The 12442-nt window shown below is 41.5% G+C and overlaps 1 long non-coding RNA gene across 1 annotated transcript; it reads left to right on the top strand.

Annotated features, from left to right (window-relative positions):
• Positions 1-639: 639 nt before the first annotated feature.
• Positions 640-11991, top strand: LOC116411589. Its single transcript, XR_004223226.1, has 4 exons — positions 640-922; positions 6009-6078; positions 8046-8104; positions 11274-11991. It is a non-coding gene; the product is annotated as an uncharacterized LOC116411589 (long non-coding RNA).
• Positions 11992-12442: the final 451 nt, after the last annotated feature.

The raw sequence follows: 12442 nt of genomic DNA on the forward strand, positions 1-12442 counted from the left end.
AGGCCATGACCCCTTATTAAAGGTTAATAATATAAAACGGCGATGGCAAATCATATGACTAACCAGCCTGATGGACAATGGCAGCAGCTTAGACAAGGCTGAAACTGTCGACTAAAACAATAACACCTTGATAGAAGCTGGGGGAAGTTGGAGGAATCAAGGACAATCATTAAAAATACAGCTTTTACTGTTAATATTAGACAAATCCAAAGGGAAAGCTAAAATATGAAGGGATAGCGGCCATTTAAACCGGCTATACACCCAAATAATAATAAATTCCCTGGGCAGGAGTTGACGAGCTGGCCATTTGGCCCGGTTACTGTTTTCTCTTACTACAATGTATATATTGTGCTTGTAAATCTATTGCTCTGTGGAGTCTCTTTGTATTGAAGTATCTGTTGTCAACAGCTAGGAACATGCCAAAATGTTTTGGCAAGAGACGGTCTTACAGCCACTAACTTACACATATCAGTTTTCAATGCAGAATGTCCTGGAATGATTAACAAGTAGAATATTGGCCTATTGCAAGCTATTATCCCCCCAAGAACAAAGCCTTACTGGTAATATATGAACATATAAAAATTGATAAAGAATAAGAGTTATTTCATGTCTTATATGGTGTGTTTTACATAGAGCTCTTTGTCTAGTTAAATTTGATTTATTCTATGTTGTTATTTTAAGCTTGGGAATCTGATTTCTGGTGCAGGACAAATCCTCAGCTATATTAAATAATGACCTACAGAGTTACTGAGGCTGAAAAAACACACCTCGATCAATTTCACGATTATACTCATGTTTGGCTTATGGACGGGGTTGGACTGGGCAGACGAGACACCAGGAAAAAAATGCTGTGGGTCCCACCGACCTAGACCCGATCCCTACCTGCCCTCCCCGCTGCCCTCATTCTCACATCACGGCAAAAGTAAGTATAAGGTGCATGTACAGGGAGGAGGGGCTGGTGGTGGGGGAGTAGGAGTGCAGTGGGGGCACCAGAGGGGTTGTGGGGGCCCCTGGGGTAGTAGCCCATGTGGGCCTCACACACCCCAGTCCGACCCTGCTTGTCGATAATTCAGAGGAAGGCATTAGGGCTCCTTTACAATGCCTAACTATAACTTAATCATAATCAAGTGCTGGCTAAGTATGAAACGCGTTAGGCTTTGTACATGGGGTTTATTTTAATGGAATTTAATAAAGTTCATATTTTTTTACTTTTTGTTCTGGTGCAGATTTATATTTAGCCATTGTTTCCCTCTTTGGCCACTAGAGGGTTTAATTTGCACCGTAATAATTTGGATTTATATATACAGGTATAGGACCCATTATCCAGAATGCTCGGGACCAAGGGTATTCCGGATAAGGGGTCTTTCCGTAATTTGGATCTCCATACCTTAAGTCTACTAAAAAATTAATAAAACATTAATTAAACCCAATAGGATTGTTTTGCATCCAATAAGGATTATTTATATCTTAGTTGGGATCAATTACAAGGTGCTGTTTTATTTCTACATAAAAAAAGGAAATCAGTTTTAAAATTCTGAATTATTTGCTTATAATGGAGTCTATGGGAGACGGGCTTTCCGTAATTCGGAGCTTTCTGGATAATGGGTTTCCGGATAAGGGGTCCGATACCTGTACTACAATAACTGTCCCATATTTTGGCTTTTGAAGTGAACTCCTTTACAATGCACCATACACTGGGCAAAGTGCAGAACAAATTCCATAATTGGCATTTTGCACAGTGTGGAGCATGCAAATAGCTGCAGACCTCTGTGCTCCATTTCAGAGCACTAATACAACACTTATACTGCATTATTCAGCTCTTAGCAAGGTGGTGTGGGAGAGGCATGCAGCAATCCCCCCTCCCACCCCTTACCTTGTCATTCATAGGTACAAGGAGGCTTCCCGATGGGGACAACCACTCTTGCACTTGCACCCCGGGGTAGATAATCAAGGCCTATTATTATCTGTTGTTTGAAACAATGACAGTCATGTCTTAGAGGGGGGGGGGGGAATCTTGTCAGGGTCTGTTATTTCTCACTTGTTTTACTCATGCAATGCATTCTTGAGACTATAAATTGTATCTCCCAATACACATTCAAGGAGAAGGAAAGGTGGAATTCCCCAGTAATTAATATCACTTACCTGATACCCCAGGCTGGTTCTCCCATTAGCAGAAAATCTCCCCAGCCCAGGGTACATACAGGCGATTCTCTTCCTTTCTTCTGAAATTGCGCCGCCGCGTATGCCATCCCACCGGAGATTTAAATTTTCGCCAGTGGGATGGCAATCCGGGGAGATTAGTCGCTTGGAACAGGGAGTTTTGTCGCGGGCGACTAATCTCCCCGTGTGCCAGAGCCCTTATATATATTGGGGCACCCCGCTTTAGATACAGCAATTATCTATTAGTTTTTCACCACATAAACTTTTACATTTCTTTGAAGGGAGCAGCAACAGATCAAAGCATTTGGAGTACCAAAGGCAGATACAGCGATGACAACTACAAAATGTGCACATAATTATCTCAATTCTCAAATTACCTTAAGGGAAAAAATATTGGACAACACACAAAGAGACTAAAATAGTTATGTATCGCTGTCTGTAGAGAATATGGCAGAACACTTATCTGGAATGTGCACTTTCCATGGGGGGAATCACTGTTGTGCTGCATTTCTTGCTTCCTGGTGAAAAGAAAGTGAAGCTGCAACTGGAAATATTCCCTGTCCCAGTCTGCCATAAAATGTTACCCGTCATTGCCACGGGAGTAAGAACAGGGCTCTCACTGCCCACATTTTTTATTGCACCCACAAAATGACAATAAAGTTGTGTGACATGAAAGTACAACATATTGCACAGCATCGTACAGAGATTATACATAATTTGTATCAGTCCTTCTCCCAGTGGAGCTTACAATCTAAGGTCCATATCACATTCTCACACACTAAGGTCAGTTTTATAAGGAGTCAATTAACCCACCCGTATGTTTTTTGGGCATGGAAGGAAACCAGAGTACCCCGTCATGGAATGAACATACAAATTCCATGCAGTTAGTGGCTGAAATTAAATATAAACAACCGCAAAAAATCCTCTGCACTCACCCATTATCAATATGTAGAAATAGGACATTAGGACTTTCTGTGCATTCAGCTACTAAGAAATGCCTTCCCTCCCCACCCCAAAAAGAGGGATTGTTTGTCCGTACATTGCAATATACTTCAAGCTGGCCAACTACGTCAAAGTCATCCCTTCAGGTGCTACACTGACCTATATAAGTAATTTAAGATTAGTACTGAGCAAAGGGACTAAGTTTTACCTGCAACATGCTTGCATAAAAGGTTAAAACTCCCATATGTTTGCCCTTTTATTGGCTCCATTGGGATCACCTGACTATAGCTGGGAATAGTGGGGGCTACAACATGGATTTACAATTTAGTGGTTGAGCACAACTTTCCCTTTTCTTGTGTTATTGTTTATACAGGAGCAGTGGCCAGCTCCACGTTGTAGCCCCCACTATCCCCAGCTACAGTCAGGTGATCCCAATGAAGCCAATAAAAGTGCAACCATATGGGAGTTTTAACCTTATAAGCAAGCATGTTGCAGGTAAAACTTAGTCCCTTTGCTCAGTACTAATCTTAAATTACTTATATAGGTCAGTCAGTGTAGGACTGGCCAGAAGGGATGACTTTGACGTAGTTGGCCAGCTTGAAGTATATTGCAATGTACGGACAAACAATCCCTCTTTTTGGGGTGGGGGGGGGAAGGCATTTCTTAGTAGCTGAATGCACAAAAATGTCCTAATGTCCTATTTCTACATATTGATAATGGGTGAGTGCAGAGGATTTTTTGCGGTTGTTTATATGTATTTTGTGGTCACAGCCTCATTGCACCCCCGCCTAATGATTTACAATTTAGTGGTTGAGCACAACTTTCCCTTTTCTTGTGTTATGGCTGAAATTAAACCCAGGACCCCAGCTCTGCAAAGCAGTAGTGCTAACTATTGTGCAAAATTATACACCCATGATATCCAGAATGGAATAACAGCCAGTATAGCGCATTTATTAACACACGTGTTCAATTATATTGGAATTGAGGGAAAACACTTGGCAAAAACGTGAAAAAACATTGCAAATTGTGCCTTCCTAACTCCATTAATCATTATTAATCACTTTTCAATAATATTTTCACTGCTGATTGTTTTTCAAGTTAATATGGCAATTATTTATTTTAAGTGTGTATATGGCCTTCATTAAACCATCTAAAGCTACTGGCCTATGGGATGTTTTTTTAAATAACATGTTTTAACTCGCAGAGAAATGCCTAAAGAAACCCCTGCCACTTCTTAATAAAACAGTAGACCCAGGGCAATGTCTCATTGGTTCTCCCCCCCACAACTGCCCTGGGTTCTAAACAAAGGGGGTGATGACTTCAGTGCCACGTCGTGCCATCATTACTTAATATAATTTTATCTATTTGATTATGTCAGGGGCAGGGTTATTGCAACTGCTTGACACAATTCAAGGAATTTGTTGAAAACTGGGCAAAAGGTTTTGACTGGACAGTCCCTTGAAAAATGTGTTGTCCGAGTCAAAACCAGACAGGTGGCAACCATAAATAGGACTACCATGTTTTTTTTTCAAAATGCATCAGTTAATAGAGCTTCTCCAGCAGAATCCTGCATTGGAATCTGTTTTTTTTTTTATTTCAATTTCATTTTGAAATAGTGCATAGGGCTAGCCATATTCTTCACTTCCCAGGGTGCCACAGCCATGTGACCTGTGCTCTGATAAACTTCAGTCACACTTTACTGCTGCGCTACAAGTTGGAGTGATATCCCCCCTCCCAGCAGCCGATCAGCAGAACAATGGGAAGGGAGCAAGATAGCAGCTCCCAGTAGGTATCAGAATAGCACTCAATAGTAAGAAATCCAAGTCCGGCTTGGGACTCCTCCAGTTACATGGGAGTAGGAGAAACAATAGGCTATCTGAAAGCAGTTATAATGTGTAGCGCTGGCTTCTTCTGAAAGCTCAGACTCAGGCACAATGCACTGAGATGGCGCCTACACATCAATATTACAGCTAAAAAAAAACAAATTGTTTGTTCAAGAATACATTTTAAAATAAAAAATTTAGAAATAAAAAATTGACCATGAAAATAATGACAATATCCAATTAAAGCAGATAAAAGATCTGATTGCGGGCTTCAATTTTTGGGGGGCCCTGGGCAATTGCCCCTTTTGCAGATTTATAAAAAACAACCTCATTATTTTGAGGGCCAACATCTCATTGGTTGCTCCACACAGCTGCCCCAAGAAAACTGTAATAGAACTACCCTCAAGCAAGAGAATCTAATAAGGTAGAAAACAAAGAAATAGTCCTTGGTTCAAGAAGTAGACATGAAGTCCAGGCACTCTGCTCTGGACCAACTTGAGTGGCCTGCCAGTTCTCGGGAATGCTTTAGTCAAAAGCTATAGCAGATAAAAGGTTTGATGTTGGGCTCCCAGTTCTTGTGGGTCCTGAGAAATCAAACATTTTGCCCATTTCTTAAAACCACCCTAATTATTCTGAGGCCAGGCTGAGCAGGCAAGGCTCTGGTCACAGCAGCTGGTGAGGAGGAGGACCTACAATCAGCAGGGTATTGCAGGGTAGCAGTAAAGAGAGGCACAATTCAGGATACTAAGGGAATTCTGGGAAAGAACTGCAATGGGCTCTCTGATGTCTTATTTTTAAAGTTAAATATAAACAATTCTATTTTCTCTTTTAAAAAATAGATTTTGTTACAAAAGTATGTTATGAGTTGGTATTGCAATAACAATATCCCTTTAAATCACTTAAGCCACCTACCTGACAACTCCATATATATATGTGTGTTGGTTTGTCCTGTTCTGTCTTGTTCTCAGAGTTTCTCGTCTGTGTCTGTGAGTGAATATCACAAGATGTTTATCAAAAACATTTTTCAAATGTTTTTCCCTTTCATCTTAAACATTGTTTTCCTTTGAACTGGATGCGTTCAAGGCTCCTTCCCTGCTGCAGAAACATATCGCTCAGTTTAAAAAGAAATCCCAGAAAACAAGACTTTTTATCAGTAAGTGAACTGTATTTATTAAACATGAATTTGCTTTCGAGCCGTTCCTTACGTTATTTTTAATTATGCGCTTACGCTAAAGGAATGTGGTTGTTATTCTCTCCGACAGATAATTATTTTCTTCTCACTCACTTTAAATGACAGAGAGGCCGAATGCTTGGCAAAGTCCGCTCAACTTGCCCTGATAAGTTACTCATCCTAAACGTTTAATTATGATCAAAAATCCACTTGTGCTTCCAATATAAACTATTCCGAAAGTGCTTTGGACACTTATATAGCACTTCGATAAGGGCTTCCTCTGCCTTCAAAGCAAGTATGCACAAAGTAGATTGAAGAGGTGCCCACTATGTTGTTTGAATAGGCTTGCTCCGGCAGCTGTGCGGTTTTCTTACACGGTGGCACGTAGTTCAGCAGGAAAAATGTTAAATGGTTCCAAATAATCCCATGAAATGTATTTATTTTTCACTATAAAGCCAATGGCACATGTAGCGGTTTGACCACCTACATCTGCTTCCTACTCATTTGAATGGGAGATGTATAAGGGATTCTGCCATGGAGGTATGCTGTGGGCACTATACCCTTGTTTTTTTCATGTTGAATGTTTATTTTTTGCTTTCATTCTTCCTGGGTGCCAAATGAGATCTGCAGATACACTGGGGGTCATTTACCTTCCTCTGGGGTGTGATAGAGTACTAAGAGGTAAAAGAGATGCACTTGGAGCTACAGCATAAGAAGGTGCAGGCCAGCCCTGTCCTTACCACTTGCCATTGGCAAGGGAAATTCTGGGAACCAGGTCACCTTGAGGCGACCTTCCTGTTTGCACCTCCCTCACCTCCACGCTTAAAAAACTCATTGTTGGAACTGGTTGAGGGGTCTATACTGATAGTGCGGAGGACGGAATTGCGTCTCCCAAAAACAGTGCAAAAAAAGTTGCTTACCCTTCCCCCTTCCACCCCTGCTGCAGCATCTACCTGAAAGTGCCTGTAACCAGGCTGGAGGGAATTGTTTCCTATATAGGCAACTGAAGATCAGTGATTGCCAACCAGTGTCTGGGAGCTGGTGTTGGTCACAAACCCATTGGATGTTGCTCCCAGGGGCCTCAAAGCAGGTCCTTATTTTTGAATTCCTGTCATAAAGTCAAGTTTTAGTTGAATAAAGACCATGTGCACTGCCAAACAGAGCCTCCTGTAGGCTGCCAGTCCATGAAGAGGCTACCAATAGCCAATCACAGTCAGTGTTGGGCTGGCCTACCAGGATACCAGTAAAACTCCCAGTGGGCCCAGGGGTCAGTGGGCTCCTGCTCCTAACCATTTGGCATACTTCATGGCTATTACCTATTTCTAAATGAGAACAAAGAGGAGCAATAAATAGAAGGATAGATGCTAGTATGTAAATAAAAGAGACTTGGAGAATGAAGTGGTTGAGTGAGGAAAGGAGGAAAATTAGTTTGGAGATAAGGTTTTCTGGTGGGCCCCTGGGGTCCCAGTTTAACACTGATCACAGCCTATAAATGGTGCCCCTAGGAAATTTGTGTATGTTTGGGTTGGTCTCCAATTTTTTTTTACATTTGAATGTGGCTCATGAATTAAAAAGGTTGGGGACCCCTGGTCTATATAATAGATACGTTACTGCCTATTTTTTCAACTGACCTAGCCCTAATCATGAAAACCACAGTTCCATTTCGCAACAACTACTAATGCTCCTAATAATACTACATGAGAACCATTAGAAGTAAAGACTGGAAAAAAAAGTTTAGGCAATCCTTACACTATAAGCCAGGGGGCTCTTTTCCATCTATACTGGAGATATAGGGAACTTTTTGTGTTTGTGACTGTTATTTTGGACTTGGCTATAATTTACTCTGTTCAAAGATGTTGCATTTTAGAAGCAGTTACATTTTCCTCTCACTTAGCTGCAACTGGCGCTGCACTGGAACCAAACCTGTAACATTTTTTTATTTCTCTAAGGATGAGGGGGTGCTTATGGCTGTGGGAAAAGAGAAAAAAATGAAGCAAGCCAAATAAAGGTGAGCTGAGACAGCCAATGAACCGTGACCCAGAGTCTTAGGTTAGATTCTTATGCCGACTCCTTTAGTGAATTAAGAATAGTACTGATAGAATTGTGTCTTTTTTCAGGCTTTATTACTGTGTTACATGGAACAGCTATAACAATGGCAATGCCAGTCTGTGATTGGGATCCCACCAGCTGCTATTGTGGCTGTGTTGAAATATTCAGTGGGAACACTTCAGATTATAGCGTAAACCACAACAAAGCAAAACACTCAATGAACATTTCCCAGGATTCTTACTGTTTTGAGTATAAATGATGTGTCTCCATTTCATCTTTCTTTCTGAAAATGAAGTGTCTATTTAAATGGCCCTTTTATGGTTTTTGTATTCAAATAGAGTTTAATAGAATTGTTAAAGGAAAACTATACCCCCAGAATGAATATTTAACCAACAGATAGTTTATATTATGTTAAGTGACCTTTTAAAGAACCTTACCAAACTGAAATATATATATCAGTAAATATTGCCCTTCTATATCTTTTCCCTTGAGCTGCCATTTAGTGATGGGCTGGGTGCTCCCTCAGAGATCAGCTGACAGGAAATAATGCAGCTCTGACTGTAACAGGAAGTAGTGTGGGAGTAAAGGGCAGAACTCTGTCCATTAATTGGCTGATGGGGCCTAGCATGTATGTGTGCCTTGGTTTGTTTGTGTGCACTGTGAATCATATGATCCCAATGGCACATTCTACTAAAAAAGTATATTTTTATGAAAATATTTTATTTACATGGAGCAGAGTTTTACATTTGAGCTGGTTTATGCAATATATTTCTATAGAGACCTACATTGTTTGGGGGTATAGTTTTCCTTTAATAACAGGGTTGCCACCTGGCTGATGTTTTATTGGCCTAGCCAGTAAAATACCAACTAAGGCCAGGCCGGTATTACCAATTTACAGGCAATATTACAGTCAATGAATTTGGGCTGCCTCTGCCCAGCCCCTCCCCCACAACATCAATACTCCACCCCGACAACTTCATAACTCTGCCCCCTTTCAGATCTGTCCCTACTCTGTACATCATCCGCCCTTACAGGCCTGAAGATATGGTGGCAACCCTATTAAGAAAGGGATGCAGAATTGTACGCCTACATTGCCTCTTATACGCAAGATTTGGTCTCTAACCTGTAGTCTTAAATCTACCACTACTGCCTCTCAGGATGACTTCAAACTTCCCTTCTCGTAGCCCTCCTATTGGGTTATGATTAGTGATGAGCGAATCTGTTCCGTTTCGCTTCGCCGAAAAATTCGCAAATCTTTCAAAAGATCCGCGAAACGGCGAAAAATTTGCGAAACGCCGAAAATTATGTGCGACAAAAAAAATTTGTCGCCCGCGGCTATTATTTTGTCGCGCGGCAATTGTTTCGTCGCCCGCGTCTATTATTTTGTTGCGCAGCTGTTGTTTCGTCGCCCGCTGCTATTATTTTGTTGTGCAGCAATTATTTTGTCGCCCGCGGCAATTATTTCGACGCTCGCGACTATTCTCTTTTGACGCCGCCGACAATTTTTGGACGTGCAACGAATTTTTCTGCGGCGAATTTTTTCATCCGTTTCGCGAAACAATCCGCCAATGGCGAAACGCGGAAATTCGCCGCAAATCCATGCCTGGCGAAATATTTCACCCATCACTAGTTATGATGCCCTAACAAGAAATCAGCGGGAGGCAGTGTAAAACACATACTTATTAGTGCGCTTCCAAAGAAATCATTTAATCATTAGAAGATGAAATTGCCCCGCAACACATTTATTTGTCAGACTCTCCAGTTTTCTATGTGCAGAATAGGTTGCGCTGCCAATTCTCCTGACTTTTACTTGCCGAGCACACTGGGTATATTTGCAGGTTACTAAAAGTAACACCTTTTAGGCCAAGACTAGCTCTGCGCTGGCACAGAATGTGGGCACTCGGGGCTCCAGACACTTTGGTGGGACAAGCAGGCAGACACACACACTCTCACAGATAACTTGGACGCCAGGAATTCTTGAACTTAGACAGGTGTTTTATTTAGAAAACTAATATTTAGTGACAGTTAGTTGCTCAGCAGCCGCCTGGGAATGTTGGAGTACTAGGATCTCAGGCACGGGGGTTTCATTCCACCCTACGTACATTAAGCAGACATAACAGCATAAATTGGGGGTAAAGCCTCTGTAACATCATTTTTAGGGCCACTTAACAACCTCCCTGCTAGTCTGAGTGCACTTTAGTAGGTCTCCCTATTACACTACTTGGCAACAGAAACACTTTGGGGCTTGGGGGATTTATTATAGTGTGTAAGCCAACTAGCAACCAATGAGATCTTTGCTTTTGTTTCTAACTTGTAGGTCACCATTCACATCTAATTGCTGATTGGTTTCTATTGGCAACATCAGCAGTGATGCTGGCTTACACACATTAATAAATATGCCCCTTTGTAATAGTGCTGGGCAAACCACGGCATTTCAGCTGTTGTTCCAGTACTCAACCTGTAGAGATGTAGCGAACTGTTCGCCGGTGAACTAATTCGCGCGAACATCGGGTGTTCGCGTTCGCGCAAATTCGCGGACCTTTGCCGATGTTCGCCACTTTGGGTTCGCCGCGGTTTTTTTTTGGCGCCGCGTTTTTTCTCCTTGGTTTTCCGCCGCGTTTTTTCCGCTTCGTTTTATCGCCTATGCATATACATAGGAATAGCTTGCGTTTTTTTTTTGGCGTTATTTTTTTGCGTTTTTTTTTTTTTTGCGTTATTTTTTGGCGGGTTTTTTTTGGCGCTTTTTTTTTGGCGCTTTTTTTTACAAGTATTTTTCAGAGAAGTTTTTGCCCTTGATCCCCCTCCTGCATGCCACTGTCCAGGTCGTGGCACCCTTTAAACAACTTTAAAATCAGTTTTCTGGCCAGAAATGGCTTTTCTAGGTTTTAAAGTTCGCCTTCCCATTGAAGTCTATGGGGTTCGCAAAGTTCGCGAATATTCGCGAGTTTTGGCGAAAGTCCGCGAATGGGTTCGCGAACATTTTTGCACGGGTTCGCTACATCCCTATCAACCTGCAGCCAGAGGCTGTAAAGGTGGTAAAAGCTGCAGGTCAACAAAGTTAAAAAGGTGATTGGTTGGACAGATCAACTTTATTTAAAATAATGCAACATCTCTTTTGGTCCAAGCAGTGCCTGGTCTGGATACTGCACAACGATCCACAACTAGGGATACCCAGAACCTTGGTTCTCCAGTTGTATGAGCTTCAAGACTTCCTGTTGTGTGATGAAAGGGGACAGTTTCATAACAAGCACAAAGTCTCCTCCAGTCAGATGTTTGCTTTCCGATAACAGACCATAAATACTACATGCTGATTGGCTTCTGTGAGTTACTAGAACTGGAGCAAATTTTTACCTGGTATTGGTCACCATTAAAATCTATTCCTGCCTTCGACATCTACACCACACACTGCATCCGCAAAGTCACCAGCATTGTGGCTGATCGGACATACCCCTCTCACTCACTCTTCACCCTTCTGCCATCTGGAAAAAGATACCGAAGCATTCGGGCACTCACATCCAGACTATGTAGCAGTTTTTACCCACAAGCCATCTGTCTTCTCAACACAAAGGGACTGGGCACACACACAAATCATTCAGACAAACACACACATGAAAATCACCTGATCTAAAACTATCTCACAATTGTTCATACCTACCTGAACTGCACTTTGCAATTATTTGCACAATATTTTTAATTTATGTTGTTAAAATTTATGTTGGGTTGTTAATTCATGTGTTACATGTAGGTAGCATCTTGGTCCTGGTCCTGGATACGAAACGCTGTTTCCTTTCACTGTGTACTGTATTGTATATGGTTGGAATGACAATAAAAACCTACTTGACTTGACTTGAGTAGAACCCCACTGAACCCTACTAAATAGCCAAATGCAGCATGTGACCTTACTCAGTACTGAAACTATATTCACATATTTCCCTCCAAGTACATATTAAAAGCAATTTTCCAACGGTCTCATTATGTGACTATGAAACTATCTCCTCTTGTGTGGAACAGACTTGCCCCAAATCCCAACGTAAGAAACACAAAAGGGCTACATATGGCACAAGGGCACATGGTAACGGTTTGAGGTAATTGTGAAGAATTCCCAAGCTGCTACCAAAGCCTTTAAATTGATCTATTTCATAGGCTTCAAACAATCCAGAATTAAAGTAGAACACATTTAATGTATCTGTAATTTAAAGCAAGATGCGCATAGTTTGTCAAACATACAGTACAACTTCATTACTTGGCTACAAAGAAGTCAGTTGATTGCCATTCTGATTTACATGAACCTTTACAA

The sequence above is a fragment of the Xenopus tropicalis genome, chromosome 6 (assembly GCF_000004195.4).
Source record: "Xenopus tropicalis strain Nigerian chromosome 6, UCB_Xtro_10.0, whole genome shotgun sequence".
NCBI classification, from domain to species: domain Eukaryota; kingdom Metazoa; phylum Chordata; class Amphibia; order Anura; family Pipidae; genus Xenopus; species Xenopus tropicalis.